At 43.9% G+C, this 19,145-nt stretch overlaps 1 protein-coding gene and 1 long non-coding RNA gene across 2 annotated transcripts in view; one reads left to right on the forward strand and one right to left on the reverse strand.

Moving 5' to 3' along the window:
- The window catches only part of LOC144888245 (cytochrome P450 2C23-like), a 799,004-nt gene that overhangs the window by 317,242 nt on the left and 462,617 nt on the right, over positions 1-19,145 (reverse strand). The window lies entirely within an intron of this gene.
- On the forward strand, positions 2,783-6,299 carry LOC144894011 (uncharacterized). The gene is made up of 2 exons (XR_013624689.1): positions 2,783-4,537; positions 4,910-6,299. It is a non-coding gene; the product is annotated as an uncharacterized LOC144894011 (long non-coding RNA).

The raw sequence follows: 19,145 nt of genomic DNA on the forward strand, positions 1-19,145 counted from the left end.
TTATATAAATCGTTTACAAAAAAAAAATTCTGCCTTAAATTTCTGATATTTTGCCTTTTCATTTCGGCTTCCCAATTGAACGCCCTTAGGGCGGGTACCGTTGCTAGTTTGGGTAATTCGTTGGACCCCAGAAGACCAGTGTTATCTGAATGACATTAGCAACATGGATATCAGTGTCGAAGCGAGTAAGTTTCTCTCTTTGTTCTATTTAACGTTTTTATACCTCCCTCCCTCACACAGTTCCAGTTGAGTACCAGTTCACTGGTAATTCCCTGTGTGTCGCAAGAGGCACTAACAGGGTTGGCGGCAGGAAGAGCATCTGGCCATAAAACATTGCTTCAAAAAGGGGACCACGGTGCCCGGAAAAGGCCAACCCCAGCTCTGCAGGGAAAAATGGCCTCTAAAGGTGGCTCTTCTTCTTCTTCCTCCCTCACACAATGCCCTCCCGAAAGTGGGCGGAGGCATTATGTTTTCGGGTCGTCCGTCCGTCCGTACGATCTAAACCTCGTTTTTCTCAGCAACCACATGTCCAATTGAGACGAAACTTTCAGGGTAGGAGTGACACCCATGCAGAATGTTTTTATGATAATTGTGACATCACAGGTGACGTGGTATGGCAACCATCTTCGTTTAAACACACACACAGAAAAAATTATTTCTCAGAAACTGCTAAATGGAAAAATTTGAAACTGGGCACATTGTTAAGTACTCCCAATGGGGAACAAAAGTATGATAATGATGACGTCATTGGTGAAGTGGAATACCAGCCATAAATGTTTTAATCGAATACCTTATCCTAAAAATCTGAAATTGCATGCATGTGATATATGACCCATTTGTATTGAAATATTAAATTTATGACATCATAAGGTCACATGATTTGGCAGCCAGATTGGATTGAAGGAAAATATTAAATAATTATATCTCAGAAACCACTTACCCTATCGACACGAAACTTTACAAATGTCATCTAACACTTGCTGCATATAGTTTGAAAATGATGACGTAGGTCACATGGTTTGGCAGCCATCTTGGATAGAAAAACTAATCTTATCCGATCAACACGAAACTTTACAAACGTGATCCCCTACCCATGCATATGCATTATGCATAGTGTACATTTCTATGTCACATGTCATATGGTGTGGCAGTCAAATTTGCTTGAAAGCCGATATTTATAAACAAGACCGAAAGTCGAACAGCGGCATAGTTGGGCTTGTTTGATACTGTAATTGAAGAGGATAGTATGACCTGGGTGGGAATAGCAGTATTAGCAAATAATGGAAGTATTAAATTTTTTGAAATACTGTAAGTCTCTAAGCTGTATGTCACCATGGACATGAAGAGATTGCATTGAGACACTGGTTTATTCTACATGTTGAGTCAACAATGAACTAACCATACACCACTTCAATCCAGCAACTTTTCAGTCATGACAAAGGGATCGAAGTGTTACGATTATATTTAATGTATTATTAACGTTATTATTATTGTCCTGTCATCAGCGTTTAAGACCGCCTGATGAGGGATGGCCGAAACAGTTTTTCCTCCCGAGGCGAGCAGCCGAAAATGGCGATTATTGTGGCAAAATGGAAATCAAATTGGCGAAACTCCATGGTCCTCTCAGCCAATCATGAACTTTGGAGCGTGGTCTCATGTCCTTTTTTGACCGCCCACTGTTTCTCCGCCTCGACTGGGCAGGGCCTGCTTATGAGGTCCATTAAGGCGGGGCTTAGTGTCCTGGAACCTGCCTGGCTTGCAGTGGACGATTATTGTTGTTTAATGGAGGTTTTCATGGCTGGCTTTGTCAGCAAAACGTAAAGGGAAAATTACAGAGGGAAAATCACATATTGGGGAAAACCAACCTTCATACCTAACTAATTATCACTGCTTCACCCCTCGTATTAAGAAACATGAACAATCTTAAGCTACAATCTCCCTACTTAAGTACATCGAGATTTCTCCTACACGTCCACGCTATAATTATACAGTCCTACCTTTACTATGGGATTCCTTCATCTACCCCCACAAACGTAACATTATTATTACGAAAACGATACTACTGTATTAGGAAACCTAGGCTAATTTGTTCGAAGTGGCCTGAATGTGAGGCATGAAGACATGAAGCCTAAGTTCTAAACGTACTGTCATTGGAACACCCATAACACCTATGCTTTCAATACACCTTTCAATGATTGTCAATTTAACAATCGGTTTGTTTGTGTTTCACATTGAATGGAAAACGTAAAGGTAAAGCATGGCGATTGTGATATATGACAGGTTCGACAACATGTTCGGCCTGAATGGCATATAAATCAAAATGACGGTGTGTGGAGTCAGTCGACATACGACGTAACGACATCACAGATGTTAATCACCTCACATCACCCCTGCCATGTGACCAGATCATCAGCTCTGATTGGTGTACGTTTGTGAGGGACATACACACATACATACATACATACATACGGACAGACAAACACTATTCTAGATGGCTTTGACCTATGAGCTACGCCGTAAAAACCCTTCTCCGAAACTGCTTCACCAATCGATGTGAAACATGTCATGTCTGGTAAAAATTTGATACTTGAGAACAGCTGAAGGGATTTAAATCAAACTTGTTTATTCTTAGGACAGCCAATGAGGGTATCTACCTGTTGTCATGGGCAGGGACTACTCGGAGGCATATTGGCGATGCAGTCGAATTGCTCTGGTTTTGTCAGGTAGAATACATTTACATGTATGAGAGTAGGCAATGAAATACCTTAGTCCATATAGGATCCTATAGATTAGTGCATGCCGTATGCCGTGTAGCCACCTTCCTGTATACAAGTCATGGTCGGATGTCCGGGTAAGCGTTATGTGTCTCCATGTGGGGGGTGGAGCTATGCTAATTAGTTAGGGCATATGGATAAAATTCCCAGTGTGTAATCACCTCTGTATTTTTCCCTTCGTTATTATAAAGCACACTCGGCCAGCCATGCGATCGGCACGTAATTGTAAAATAACATAATCGCCGACGATACCAGACACCACTACACCACCCAGCTCAAATCTTCTCGATGGGTGCCAGGTCTGGCCATGAGGCCAGACCCTGAAAGGCGATTAGTTGGGACGATTCGATGGCGCTCGTTGATTGGAGTGCGGGTGACGTCGGAGAGAACATTCTAGCGTCGGAGCAAAAAGGGACACGTCCCGCCATTTTCTCTCTCTTGTTCTGGGCTTGATCACGAACAGTCGCATTTGTGTTCTCTCTCTTGGCCCGGGCTCTTCGCACAGCAGTCACAATTCCTGCTCTCTGTTATTCACACAGCGGTCGCATTCGCATACGCATTTCCCTATCTCGGTCCTGGCTTTGGTCGCAGGCGGACGCATTTCCCTCTCTCTGTGTTGGGTTTCGTCGCGAGCAGTCGCATATTCTCTTTCTGTCCTGGGCGGTCTAGTCAGGCAGCTTAGCAGCATATTTATCGAAAATGGGGAACGGCTTGACAAAAGCGCCATTTTAATTTTGGTGGTCCATTAGACCATATCCAATAGATTTAGGACCGGAGGCAAGAAATATACAGTGTTCTTCACCTTTTTATTGGACAAAAACCAAGGACAAAAACCAATTATGTATATATTTTCAACAAGGAGGCTAACTTTTATTTCATTACATGCAGTGTTATTTGTAAAACTTATGCATGCCTGCATAATAAATCTTACGCTTCCATGTAATAATAATTAGTAATATAATACCGAGTGTTTATACAAATGTGTTATACTTGTGACTCGCGCACCTCTCATATATTTAACATGTACGCAACTACAAGGATGTAATGACAATATAGCTTTAGAACAGACAACATGTTGTTCAAGGTAATTTGTCCAGCAATTTATGTATTTACGATTTTAGACTAACTCCAATAGCTGATGATTTATTTGCATAAATGCATTGCTCGATATTATGCTGTGCGAGTCGTATTTGTGCAAAAGTCAAACACTGTATATGTCTTGCCTCCGGTCCTAATTCTATTGGATATGGTCCAATGAACCGCTAAAATAAAAATGGTCCTTTTGTAAAGTCGTTCCCCCAAAAATTGCTAAGCTGCCTAACTAGTCATATTCCTGGCTTGCGTGCAATTGTAAAGAGGAAGAGTCCGTCTCGTTCTCTCCCTCTCTCAGTGCTGGCTTTGTGACGGCTGTGCTTTGTGCTGTGTACGCTTGAGAAACAGCGGCGCTTTGTGGAGCGTAGAACGAGCGGAGGAGGAAGGAGTTTTGCTCCCGCTTCACGGCTCAATGTGCCGTGTGGCGATTCGTGCCATCCAGACCAAAGTTCAGTGCCGGCAGGCAGGAACATTATTTATTTTCATTTAACTTTCCCTGGTGTTGTAAACGAGTCCTGGTGGAGGAGCCTCAATTAGGAATTGGTTCACTGTACATTCATTTTTGTTATCCTGCCATTATTTTCATTAAACCCATTATTTGTTACATTTTTAATTCCTTGTCTTGTAGGTTTATTTGTTTGGGGGTTCGCGGATCGCATCCGGCCGTGCCGGTAAGCACTTGCTACCCCCACCCCCACCCCTCCGCGCATGCAAAAGGTACCGCCATAGTTGGTTATACGCCTTGGAGTTAAAGCTCATTTGGCCATCTGTCACCCTGAGGTCTTCACTACAGGAAAGACACACGACAATACACAGCAGCTGGATATTTTTATTTTTTTTGTATACTGAATCGAGGCTCGTGAAAGAGCTAAAATTGATTATTATTGATTGAAAGTTGATTATTAAATAGGCCAGCACCAGTACCCCTAGAAATGCACTCCTGTGTGTTTTTTTTTGTTGTTGTTCAGTATAGAGGGGAAAAAAAATTTCAATATGTGTGCAATGTTGAATTGTTTGATTTATTTTATTTTATTACTTTTCAGCCACGAGTAGATAAGGGAGCCACTGCTTCAGTCCTGTACCATTGAGGGAGAAACTGACGTTTGTACGTGTGTGACACCTCGGCCTGAAACTTCTTGCATGGAAATTGCCAAAAGTACCACCACGTCTCCGGGAATAGTTGCACCACTTACAGCTGTTCAACTTATTGATGGATGCAACCATTCTAACCACGAGCCTGCACAAAGCATACCACCTTGGACAGAAAAATTCAGAACCCTGCATTTTCAACAACATTGGTACGAGTGGTTTCCTTGGCTCCATTATTCATCACAAATAAAAGGAATTGTGTGTTTTCAGTGTGCCACAGCTGATGCTGAAAGACTCCTGCAACTACTGGTTTTAGCAACTGGAAGAAAGCAATTGAGAAATTCACGATACATCAAGAATCAGCTTGCCACAAACATGCAGTATTTAAATTGGATCGACAAAATAGGGGGCAGTTAAACGTATCAGACGAACATGTCTCTGCACATAAGAACCAGCAAAACAAAAATACAATGTACCTGATGAGAATAATTGTCAAATCTATAAGGTTTTTGCTTGGACAAGGTTTGGCAAACTGTGCAACCTACAGACTGAAAATGATGCTGATATGAAGCTGTAGCTTCAGCGCTGAACAAACCTCGGCTTGGCTTTAACATCAACTTACTATATGGGCAAACATACGCCAGAGCTGCAAACATGCATGGAAAGTACAATGGCTACCAAACAATTATTTCCCCTAGCTCTATACTCCCATTGTGCTGCTTACTCTTTGAAGTTTATATCCAATAAGCATGTGATGCAGATCCTATATTGAGCAACACCATACAGTTGGTGCAGGAACTTGGGACTTGCACAGAAGAAGCAGAAAATAGAATCGCGTGTTTTCATAGATCAGCGCAAATAATTCTGGATGTATCGAGATCCTCAGCGGTCATCGACCGGGATGCTGCAGAGACAGAACATGGAGACATGAAAGTCTTCCTGCAGTTGTCATGATATATTGCGTCTGCCGTGTATAGATCACTCGAAACCCATTTGAAAATCCAAGATTGCCACTATTTTTTCAGATGGCCACCAATGATCCAATGAATTATTGTTTTCCTCATTGAAATTAATACTGTTATCCTATTTTAAATATCTAAGTGTGGATGTACATGTTTTTAAGTATGTAGACACTGATTTTGCAAATTATAATCCTATAAAACACTTTTCCATGATTTCTGGTTGTTTAGATGAAAGTATGTGTCATCACTGATCAGAAATTTACAGTTTATACTTACAGAAATGAAAAGTATTTTCTTCATGCAAATCATTAGTATACAGTCATCAGAATTATATGGTTTTCATTTAGCAATGCTTAAAAGTTTAATAAAGTCAACAAACCAGGAGTTGTGGCAAGAGGTCAATGATGAAAAAGAGTGAATGTTAATGCACTACCAGGGCACACTGGTAACATCACTGCTGTGTAACCCAGCATTGGGTTCAGTGTCAGATAATTAACTTGTACTCGATATTTAGCAATTACTTCGTGTCCCAAATGCTATCTAATCCTCTCCATTCGGTTAGATAGGCACACCTGATTCAAACTTGTGGATCTGGTCAAACTGTACAAACAGTGACATGAACAACTGGGAGTAGAATCACCACTTGTCAACTCAACGAGGCTAACGCACCAGCTTTTGGCACAAATGCCTGAACTAGAAGCTCACCAAAAAGGACGGGAAGTACGAGCACCAGTCAATAAGTAACCTTAAAATGGCGATTATAAATTCGAGAATGTAATGTATGTAATTGTAGACGACATATGTTATATCTATGGGTAAGAGTCATGGTTTGCCTGTTTTCGATCTGGCAACATTGAGCGTATGACATCAGTAGAGCAGTTCCAAGATAGGGGCTCCCTTAGAAGCATGCACCAGGGAGGAGCAACGTTCTGTCATCCGTTTATTGGGAAGTGAGGGTGTCAATCCCAGTGAAATCCATCGCAGAATTAAGATGCAATATGGTGACGCATGTTTATTGCTGCAGCAGGTGTACGACTGGGACAGGAAGTTTAAAAGTGGAGTGTCCAGTGTGGCAGATTCTGCTTGCTCGGGCCAGCTTCACACAGCCGGCACAACAGAAATGGTTGCAGAAGTTGAGTGCTTACTAAGGGAAAACCGTCGCATTACGCTGGATGAAGTGGTCTCCCAATTGAACATTAGCCATGGTTTAGCACACCATATCATTCACAACGTGCTGGGGTTCAGCAACGTGTCTGCAATGTGGGTGCCCAGACAACTCACACCAGAACTGAAAAAACGGCGAGTGGATGCATGTGAAGAACTTCTGCGACGTTACGAAACAGAAGGCGATGCTTTTTTACAGTGTGTAGTGACTGGGGATGAAAGCTGGGTCCACTACTTTCAGCCAAAAAAGAAGAGGGCAAGCAAAGAGTGGCGCCATTCAACTTCACCAAACCCAAAAAATTCCGCACTTAGCCGTCCGCTGGGAAAGTGTTGCTGACGCCCTTCTGGGATAGCAGAGGCCCACTTGTAGAGCGTTACATGCCCAGGGGGGCCACAGTCACCAGTGCATCATACTGTGACCTCCTAAAATCATCTGAAACCAGCAATCAGATCAAAACGTCATGGACTACTCACTACCGGTGTTTTGTGCAGCATGACAATGCTCGGCCCCATACCTCCCACGCTACAGCTGCAACAAGACCTGCATTTTGAGTGTCTTCCTCATCCACCATACTCGCCAGACCTTGCCCCTTCGGATTACCACATCTTTGGGCCACTAGTACTCAGCCCTCTTTATATGTTTCACCAAGGCTGATTTGGTTTGGGGAATTGCATCCTTGGCTCGTCCTTTTTTCGTGAGCAACTTTTGCCGAGCTTCGTCTATGTTCAGCATACTGCTTGTACGGTCATATAGTAGTATGGTGAATTGTTCCAGCACCTCCAATCCCTCCATGTCCTCGTTGGTGTTTTCTGCTAGGCCCGTGGACAGAGCAAGAAAAAATGGAGTAACTTCATCATATGCCATCGTGACGTCAACCGACATGCCTCCACCCACATTATTACATCATTATACATACTTGTACCAAGTTTGATTTAAATCTCTTCAGCTGTTCTCAAGTATCAAATTTTTACCTGACATTACCTCTGACCTTTGATTCCGAAATCTAATCATTTCATCTTTGCACCATGATATATACTTCTATCAAGTTTGGTCAAAATCGCATCACTGGTTCACAAGTTATCACGGTAACAGGATGTTTACCTAACATTACCTCTGACCCTTGACACCATGACCCCAAAACCTAATCAGTTCATCTTTACCTCATTGTACATATTTGCACCAAGTTTGACTTGGATCCCTTCAGCCGTTCTCAAGTTATCGAGGTAACAAAAACCTATCATGGACAGACGGACAGACAGCCGGACGGACAACCAGAAAACATAATTCGTCGTCGGAGGCATAAAATTGTGACAACAATGGTGAACATATTTCACTTTTCTGACTCTGCACTTATGTTGCCTATTAGTGGACCAATCCAGTTTCCAGGTTACATCATACATGCAACATGCTATCAATCTGGGATGGCTGATATTATGATAAATGGACACCTCGAAGTTAATTTAATTGCAATACGAGGAACAATTCCTAAAGTTGAAAATGCATTTTAAAAACAGCCGCCACGGCTGACTTTTTCTGGGTGGCTCCACTTCTGAAAATATTTTTGGGGTTATACTCCATAACTTTGCCAAGTTTCATGCTTGTATGACAAAACACATATAAGTTTTGTCACATATCTGCCCTACTACATACATGCTTGACCACAAGTCCAAATATGATGGAAACTTGGACGAAGGATGTGTTGAAGAAGCCAGTCCAGGCCAGCACTTCTTCAGTTTGTGTGCATGATTGAACATGGAGCAGACATTAAATCACAGCTAACATGTGGTGTATCAAAAACTGATTTGTCTATGGTACAATTGCTGCAGTATAGCTGCTATTTGGAGTCAGTCAGAAATTCATAGTCCTGCAGACTGGGGATGGGTGCAAGAGGAAGAAAAATGGTTGATGTGTTGGACTACACTTTCACCTATTGCGAAAAGTTGCAACGAACTGATGAAATGTGGATGCAAGATTGAATGTCAGGGAAGATGCAAGTGCTATAGCTTTGGTCTCAGCTGCAAGACCTCAAAGTCATCAAAACAGCTGTTCACCACCATCTCTGATCTTTCCCCATCCAAAACTTTGATATTTTCTACCCCCGTTAATCCACGCTAAATCCACCTCCTTCAAATTCCGTTTTCTTTCCTGAAAGTCCTTGTATTGTCCATCTTGTTTATCCCGTGTACCCCGCAAAAAAGATGTTGGTAATTATTGCATTACCGTATTATGGAATGTTTCACTTCTCTAGTGCCCTTGAGATAAAACAACTGAAATATCATGACATGTTTTCATGAAAGCTATCCAAATTAATTGAATGAGATATCGTAGAAAAAGCATTTGCAAAATCAGTGTCAACACACTGAAAAACATCGTCACACTTGGACCTTTAAAATCAGACAAGTGTATCAATTTATATGAGGAAAATATGAATTATTTATATCATTGGTTCTATCTTGAAGAAATGGCGGCCATCTGGGATTTTCAAGTGGGCAACGTGTTTTCCTTAATAAGCAACCAGGGAGGCTGACTATTCATGCCAGTTTTGTTGCTCGTATCACCATTTGAATGATTGTTCACTTATCTGCCCAGATAGAGGAAGCCTCCCTTCACAAATCCTCGCCACCAGAGGAGGAGAGCTCTCCAGCACGTCTCCAAAGGCCAGGGCCGCAGCCTTGCCCTGGATCTGCAGGCCAGGGCTATGGGTTGGGGAACTGGAAGATCGGGGGGGGGGGCGGGAGAGGAGGAATGGGAAGATCAGGGGGGTGGGGAAAGGTCTTCTGGCGACTAGCTGTGGCCGTCCCTGTTTGATCCCGACCCCTCTCCCAAGCAGGAGTTACACCTGGATGACCTGGATGGGTGACTGGGGGACACTGGGCCCTACAGGCGCTTTTGTTGCTGCCTTGTTATTGTCCTATGGGGCATTGTCCAGGGGAGCCTTTCATCTTTCCCAACTCCTCCTCTGGTGCTTTTTAACCATTGCCCATGGTTCATTGTCTTCAGTGCCAGAGGAGGGGCTCACAATCAACTCCTCAGGGAATGGAGCTTCTTCCATGACAGGTCCGTCCACTGGCCCGGCTGCCAGAGCCACCTCAGACGGTTGCTACCCTCCCACCTCAGTGGGCCTGACACCCGGTGCAACCACATCCAGGTTCTCTTTGCTGTCAGCAGTTGGAAAGATTTCTCCACCTCCTTGGCTTCCTCTTTCTCCTCCTCCTCGTCACCCTCCATTCTCCCTTCTGCCTCTCTCTATCTACTTCGCATCCTCCTTTGCCCGTAGGGGTAGGAGGACGGAGACAACAACGGCGTCCATTGGAACTGTACGCATCCCTGTGGCAACACCACCACTCCTGCCCACAGATGCACACATCTTACTGGCAAAACTTTGCAGGCATGAAAGGTGTGCGTCAGTGCACCAAAGAGGTTGCACTGCACCTGGGCATTGCAGCGCTCCCTCAAATGCCCCCAACTGGCCACATTGGCGTTGGATACTGAAAAACTCCTTGGTATGTCGCATGATGGACGTATTGTGTACCCATTTCCATGTCCACGAGTTAGAGTGCTCGGTGTTGGCTTGCAGCCTAGGGCCCGCATGTTTGGTCATCGTGTTGTTTGAATAAACATATACGTTTATTTCTGACTTCTTGAACCTTTAACAACTGGGAGCAAAACTATTCTTTGCACCCAGTAACAAGGTGACCCAGTTAACTGCACCTGCAGCATAGTTTTGGCTGCCCAGCATAAAACACCTGCCCACAGTCCATCGCTATTACGATGCCATGAGGGATGTTGATTTACCGTGTCATCTTCCTTTACCCGAAGCTTGACGCAGTAATGCCGAGCTCCGGTCCAAATACTCAAACCATTCTGGATAAACCTTGCAGTTTTGACATAAACAAAGGAGACAACCACAATTTTACATCAAAATCGCTTATGCTCTCATTGTATAGGCGGATCGTCGCAACCCTCTCCTGAGCTTCAGAGAGAGCCTCGACCACCCAATCAGCCAGGGACCCAGCTGACAGAGCAGTAGCCCATCGCACCCAGAACTCAGCAAGTCCTCAAGCAGTCTGGAAGGACACATCAAAATCTCGGGCAAAGGAGATGATGCAGAAAAAGTCGGCAGCCTTGAATTCCAGAGCGCACAACAAAACCTCACGGCAGAAGGTCTCGCTGGCTGGAATATCTCCCTCCTTTACAATTCGAAACCGGACACAATTATGGGATCGGCTTGCCATACCCCCACACCGGGGTTCTCGGGAGGGTGGGGACACGCAAGGGATGAAGGGTGAAGAGGGATGGGGAGGAGGCAGCAAAGGGGAGTGCGAGGCAATCCTCACTTGGTTGGTGGTTGAGGCCTGCCAGACACAGATAGGTGGAAGTCCGGGGAAATGCAGGAAGGAAAAAACAAAGGAAAACGCAGGACAAACAAGAGAAAGAAGCAGACAAGAAAAGGAAAGAAAAACAAGTACAGATACATTCAAAGTACACCGCCCTATGCCAAATAAATAAATATCCTACAGCGCGGCATTGCCAGGGCACCTTTGGCGGCTCATATAGACGGTATTGTGAGGGAGAGGTGTACAATAATTGCTTGATTAATTGCATAATTAAAATCGAGAAATAATGATCATAAAATATTTTCTTAATTGGCTAATAGCATACCTAAACCACCAGTGCTTCACCCGAAGCTGTAACTTTTTGAAAATTAATTAAATAAGGCATTAATCGGGGAATTTTGTTTTTTATTGATTAATCAATAAATAGTTAATCGATTAATTGATATATCAATAAATCAAAAATATCCTTTGTAGCCACATCACTTGGTCACTGTCGTGTCCAAATATTAGCTTCCTAGCTGAAAATGTGCCTGAGATATTGCCCAGATGAGAAAGAAAATAAACAAGAACTGCCACTTTACAACTGCTGGCATTGATTACCGGTTTCCTCCACCTTCCCGCTTTCATATAACCCCGCTTTTGATACAACCCCGTTTGGATACAACCCCGCTTGGATACAACCTCACTTTCATTAGACATGCTTTGATACAACCTCACTTCCATTGGACATGCTTTGATACAACCCCGCTTTGATACAACCCTGCTTTGATGCAACCCCGCTTTGATACAACCCCGCTTTCATTAGACATGCTTTGATACAACCCCACTTCCATTGGACATGCTTTGATACAACCCCGCTTTGATACAACCCCGCTTTGATACAACCCCGCTTTGATGCAACCCCGCTTTGATGCAACCCCGCTTGGATACACCCCACTTTCATTAGACATGCTTTGATGCAACCCCGCTTTGATACAACCCCGATTTCACTTTTTTTTCACACACACACACACACACACACACACACGTGGGAAACCGACCCCGGTCCTCGTCCTCCGATGTAGATCGAGCCTCGAGTCCAGTTTTTGAAGAAGTAACAAGTTTATTGAAGAGCCGAGCACAGCTGTGGAGACACGTTAAGATGGTCGCCAGAGTCGAGGCACCTTCAAAACGGTCTGAATTATACTACGGACAGGTCTTCTTTCAGTATAGTTCGACCCGTGATCATTATCTATCTATAATTCCAGTAATCTCTGTGTGTCTGTGTGTCTGTGTGTTTGTGTGTTTGTGTGTTTGTGTGTTTGTCTGTGACCGCTGTTTCTCGACAACCACGGGTCCGATATACTTGAAACTTGCCAGGTATATTGCTGGGGACCCGAGGATGTGCCTTTTCAAGGTTTCATATTAATCGGACAAGTAGTTACCGAGCTATGGCGATTTCTTTACCAAACTCCGCAAGCCGTTCGCTTTGGACCAAACCATTTCATGTAAATAGAGGGGGGGGGATTGTCACCGTACTCGCAAGCCGTTCGCTTTGGCTTTGCGAATGGACCAAACCATTTCATGTAAATAGAGGGGGGGGGATATAATTTTAGATATATATATAGTACGGGCATGCCCTAGTCATAATTAAATTCAAAGCAAAGCATTCCTAAAGTCTACGAAATCGCTGTTCATCTTTGTATGTCAACACAGAGTGAGGTGATACAATCAAGCAGTTGGTATAGAACAATACCCAGGATATCTCTTGCGACGGATGCTGCAATCTCAAGGGATTGGAAGCACGCGACTCACATTAGCTTGAGTCAGCAGTCTTCGAGTTTGTGCAAAGCAAACAATTCATGTTCCTATATATTAAATTTCTCAATTAAGTATCATTTTTACCGTTGAATAGACCCTTGGTCTCCACATTTGTCCCTTTGTTTCTAAAGAACCATGTCGCAGAAACAATTTGATACGAGTAGAATTACAGGAGCCTCTTCGTCCTCGGCAGTGCATCTTCTTACGCCCTTTAGTGCCCAGAGCAGCTTCCAGCTCACCCTTTCCCCAGCGTAGGCGTCTTGCCATCGTCAACTCCAATCGTATGACTGAAAACGTAAGATTATGGAAAACCGAGACAAAGCTACACCCGCAATGCTTAATCTAGTGGCGGTACCCTCACTGTTGACTGAAATGACACTTGCATGATCGGCGCCATTTTGCAGTGATGCCTTCTCCAACGGTTCGTTCTCCAGCTGTGCTTGCGCTGTTATAGCATATAATAGAGGAAATCCAATGGCTCCATGTGGTGACAGCAATTCTTCGGGAGTCAGACCCGAAGGAAAGTCGTCGAGAATCAGACACGAGCTAAGAGCTTGTAGAAACAAATAAGGAAAATCAGGAACATCCTATTCCTGCATCCATAGGGGATTTTGTAAACATCACAATCCAATCCATCAGTCAATGGATGGGGAAGAAGGGGAGGAACATACAAAGGGGCTGAGGGGGGGGGGGTGCAGGGATGAGTCATAATCAGAGCCAGAGGAGTGCGAGGAGGCATCTTGATCTCGTGCAGCAGACAACACCATCGGTTTTTCTGGGTCTCTTTTTGGAGGATTTTTTTGGAGAAAGCTTCGCCACACACACAGATAAAAGAAGCTTCATGACAGAAATTAAAATAAAAAGCCTATGATGGCACTTAAAGCCGTTAGTAACCATTTCAAAATTGTTCCGCCCAACCTTTGAACAGTTTTGATATATCCCAAACGTCTCTGCTGGTCTGGTCGACTGTTAGACCCCAACTAACCCTTTAAATCTCTTTAATAGCTTTTTGTTGTTGGTGTCCTGTTTTCTGAGGAGTTTGTAGACAGTGTGGTGAGTGTGACTAGAGTGAGTGAAAGGTTGATGATGGTGAAAATGATGATTGGAAAGCTCTTGGTGAACGTCATCTCGGGATATGCTCCGCAGGTTGGTCGGAGCGATGAAGAGAAGGACAAGTTCTGGTGTGCGATAGAGAAGCTGATGGAAAACGTGAAAGATGAGGAAGTTGTTGTGGTAGGAGGAGACCTAAATGGACATGTGGGAAGGAGTATGGACGGTTTTGAGGGAGTTCATGGGGGTTCGGATATGGTGTGAGAAATGGAGAAGGTGAACGGATTTTGGAATTTGCTGATGGAGCTGATTTGTTGATTTGTAATACTCAATTCCAGAAAGAGGATTATAAGCTTGTTACATACACGTCAGGTGGGTCGACGACAACCGTTGACTACCTGCTGGTGTGTAGACGAGATAGGGGGCACCCCCGGAACACAAAGGCGATACCGGGGGAGGAGGCTGTTTCACACCACCACTTGGTTGTCTGCGACATAAGTGTGAAAGGTGCGAGGACAGCTCGGCGGGTGAAGTACCAACCGAGAATGAAGGTGTGGAGGTTGAAAGAGGTGACAGTGAGGGAGGCATTAAAAGAGAGGCTGAGTATGGTACAGGATGATGTGGTTGAGCTTGAAAGTGGTTGGATGTCAATGAAAGATAGTCTGTTGGGAGCCATTGGTGAGGTATGTGGATGGACAAAAGGACCACCGAGGCACTCGGAAACATGGTGGTGGGATGATGAGGTTGGAAAGAAGATTGACGAGAAGAGGAAGATGTTCAAGGAGTGGCAGAAGGCGAAGAGTATGGGGGCAGAAAAGGCAGGGCATGAAAGTTATAAGGCAGCCAAGAAGGCTGCAAGGAAAGAGGTAGCAAAGGCGCAGGAGGCATGTAGGAAAATGTTCGGAGAACGCTTGGATATGGAAGAGGGTCAGAGAGCGGTATTCAGGATTGCAAAGCAGATAGCGAAAGAGAGGTGTGATGTGATGGGGGTGAGTTGCTTGAAGGATGAAGTGGGTCAAATCGTTGTGGACCCAAATGGAATTAAAGGAAGATGGAAGAGATATATGGAAATACTGTTGAATGCAGAGAATGAATGGGATGGCAACATAGAGAGTAACCCAGTTTTAGGACCGGCAGAGAAGATAACCGAGAAGGAAGTTGAGGAGGCGATAAAAGCAATGAAGAGCAGAAAAGCGGGAAGGCCGACGGGAGTTGTGGGAGATATGTTGAAGGTAGCAGGAAGTTGGGGTGTGAAGAGAATCACAGTGATCTGTAATCTGGCGGTGAAAGAAGGCCGCATTCCAGTGGATTGGGAATTGAGTACCCTCATCCCTCTATACAAGGGGAAAGGTGACCCTCTGGACTGTGGCTCGTATCGAGCGAAAAAGTTATTGGAGCATGGAATGAAGGTATTGGAAAGGGTGTTGGAGAGGAGGATAAGGAAGAAAGTGAAGATTGACGAAATGCAGTTTGGATTTATGCCAGGAAGAGGAACGACAGACGTGCTTTTTATTGTGAGGCAGTTGCAGGAGAAGTACATGTAGAAGAGGAAGAAGTTGTTTCTTGGGTTTGTTGATCTGGAGAAAGCATTTGATATGGTTCCACGCGAAGTAGTGACAAGGGCATTGAGGAAGTTAGGAGTGGAGGAATGGTTGATCAGAGTAGTGATGGCAATGTACAAAAGAGCGCGCACAGCTGTAAGGACGAAGGACGGGAACAGTGGTGAGTTTGAGGTGAAGGTGGGAGTGCATCAGGGGTCGGTACTAAGTCCACTACTATTTGTAGCTGTGATGGAGGTGCTGGCTCGGAACGTAAAGGAGGGTTTACCGTGGGAGTTGTTGTATGCAGATGATCTGGTGTTGATTGCAGAACGTATGAATAGACTGAAGGAGAACAGGAACAAGTGGAAGGAATGTATGGAGACAAAAGGTCTGAAGGTGAATATCGGAAAAACGAAGGTGATGGCAAGAGGTAAAGCATGTGGTGAGGTGGAAAGAACTGGGAAGTGGCCGTGTGCTGTGTGCAAGAAGGGTGTTGGAGTGAATTCCATTCAATGTACAATGTGTGCTGAGTGGGTTCATCAAAAATGTAGTGGTTTGAGAGGGTGATTAACCAGTGTGGCAGCTACATTCAAGTGTAAGGTGTGCACAGAGGGAGCTGCAGATGGAGGAAATGTTGAGTTGGATCTTGGAGACGGCGTGAAGCTGGAAGGTGTGAAAACATTTTGTTACCTAGGAGACATGCTGAATGGAGAAGGTGGATCAGACTCGGCAACGGTTGCTCGAGTGAGATGTGCATGGAAGAAGTTTCGTGAACTGAGTGGCATGGTGACGAGGAGGGGAGTGTCATTGAAGCTGAAGGGAAATGTGTCTGGTGCATGTGTGAGAAGTGTTATGATTTATGGGAGGAAGACTTGGGTAATGAATGTAGAGCAGCAACGGAGGCTGGAAAAGGTGGAAATGCGAATGGTTTGACGGATGTGCGGAGTATCGTTGAGAGAGAGGAAGACAAATGATGAATTGCGAAAGATGATGGGAATAGAGCCTGTGATTGATGCTGTGAATAGAAACCGGTTGAGATGGTTTGGTCACGTGTTGAGGAAGGATGAAAGTGACTGGTTGAGAAGAGTGATGGAAATGAATGTAGAAGGAAGTAGAGGATGGGGAAGACCGAGAAAGATTTGGCTAAAGATGGTCGAAGAAGAAATGCGGGCAAGGGGGGTAACAAGGGGAGATGCAGAAAATAGGGGAAAATGGAAAAGATTGTCATGGGGACCGCAAGGCTAACCCCGCTCTAATAGGGAAAATGGCCTTTAAAATGCATGTTGTTGTTGTTCCCTCAATCAAGAAAAGAGCATAAATTCACATTGTTTAGCTTTAAAGTTAATGACTGTACAGCTAAGCATTTAGGCTCCACTTGTAGTATATAGTGTGAGTAACCTTGGCTGCATAAGGTTCATTGACATGTCTATATCAGTGGATAAGGTAGGCCTAATTAATGGACAAGCGGCCCTCCATATGATGGATGGACAGCATCAGCAGGAGGGTGAGGGTTAGGTGAATTCTTTGCATTTTGTGATTAGGCCTCAGCGCTATACTGGTAACATACACGTTCCTGATGGATTCAAAGGGATGTAGATGTACATGTACCGCTTTGCATCATCATAAACACACTGATTTTGAGTATAGTTACAAAGGAGAGACTTCTCTTAAATCTTTAAGTTTTAAAGCTTGATTAATGAGATAATAGGTGGCAGCATGATATCTATGGGGAGCAATTTAAGTAACAAAACTTACCTCTCGTTCTGCTTCTAATATCTTCTTGGATGTGTTGATGACTGATCATTAATAAAATGAGTTGGGTTGCAGTGAAAAGAGAACTTGACTACTTGATTCCTATTTTAAACTGACTATTTCCCACACATATACCAGTTAAAAGTGTCACAAAAAGTAATACATGTAAAGTAACACGCCTGGCACCTTGTTGTCCAGGTTCAGGCTTGGTCAAATACATGCTATATTGATAATTGTGAGTAAATTACAAAGCCACAGAATCAAGAGATAAATTGGGCTTTTTCTCAGCTCAATCTAGCCGTCTAGCTTAATTTTGGGGTGGTGGCATTCGGGGGTGTCTGGCGGGCATAACCCACGACTGAAACTGTCTGGCAGTGGTCATTCATGATATCTGGGACTATGCCGAACATTTTCCAGTAAGTTTCACCGGGTTAACTCACGAGCTGATGTCGCTCAATTTTGGAGTACCAGTTATGTAAGTCTGGCGGGCGCACCCCACCATTGAAAATGTCTGGCAGTGGCCATTCATGATATCTGGGACTATGCCGAACTATTTAATGTAGGTTTCACCGGGTTAACTTACTAGCTGATCTAGCTCAATTTTGGGGGTGGAGTCATTTGGGGGTGTCTGGCAGGCAAAACCCAACACTGAAACTGTCTGGCATTGGTCATTCATGATATCTGGGACTATGCCGAACATTTTCCAGTAAGTTTCACCGGGTTAACTCACGAGCTGATCTAGCTCAATTTTGGGGTACCGGTTATGTAAGTCTGGTAGGCACAACCCACGACTGAAACTGTCTGGCAGTGGTCATTCATGATATCTGGGACTATGCCGAACATTTTCCAGTAGGTTTCACCAGGTTAACTCACAGAGCTGATCTAGCTCAATTTTGGGGTCCCTTTCTAATGGCCCTTTTGACCACACCCACCACAATGTGTCCGGCAGACGTCCATTTCCTTATATGGACATGCACATGGACCATTGCTATATACATGAAAATTGGTTAACTTTCCAGCTAGGCTGACCCCCCTGGGCTCCCGGTCGACACCGCCATTTCATCAGAATCTGTAACTTTAAAAAAAAAAAAAACATTTGTCATTAATCAAATAATTCAATAATTAATCGATTAATTGATTAATTAATAAATCAAAAATAGCCTTTGCAGCCAAATCACCTGGTCATTGGCATGTCCAAATATCAGCTTCCTAACTCAAAAGGTGCCTGAGTTAATGGTCACTAGAGAAAGGAAATTTGACAAGTACAGATACATTCAAAGTACACCGCCCCCATGCCAAATAATTAAATATCCTACAGCGCGGCATTGCCAGGGCGCCTCTGGCGCCCGGCAATACCGCAGTGCAGCTCATAGAGGCTGCATTGGGAGGGAGAGGTGTACACTAATTGATTGATTAATTGTATAATTAAAATCAATAAAAGATTATCACAAAATATTTTCTTAATCAATTGGCTAATACCATAACAAAACCACTCGTGCTTCATCCGAAGATGTATCTTTTAGAAATTTAATCAAATAAGTCATTAATAAAAAATTAAATAATTAATTGATTAATCAATAAAT

The sequence above is a fragment of the Myxine glutinosa genome, chromosome 10 (genome assembly GCF_964187855.1).
Source record: "Myxine glutinosa chromosome 10, kmMyxGlut1.1, whole genome shotgun sequence".
Classification (NCBI taxonomy): Eukaryota; Metazoa; Chordata; class Myxini; order Myxiniformes; family Myxinidae; genus Myxine; species Myxine glutinosa.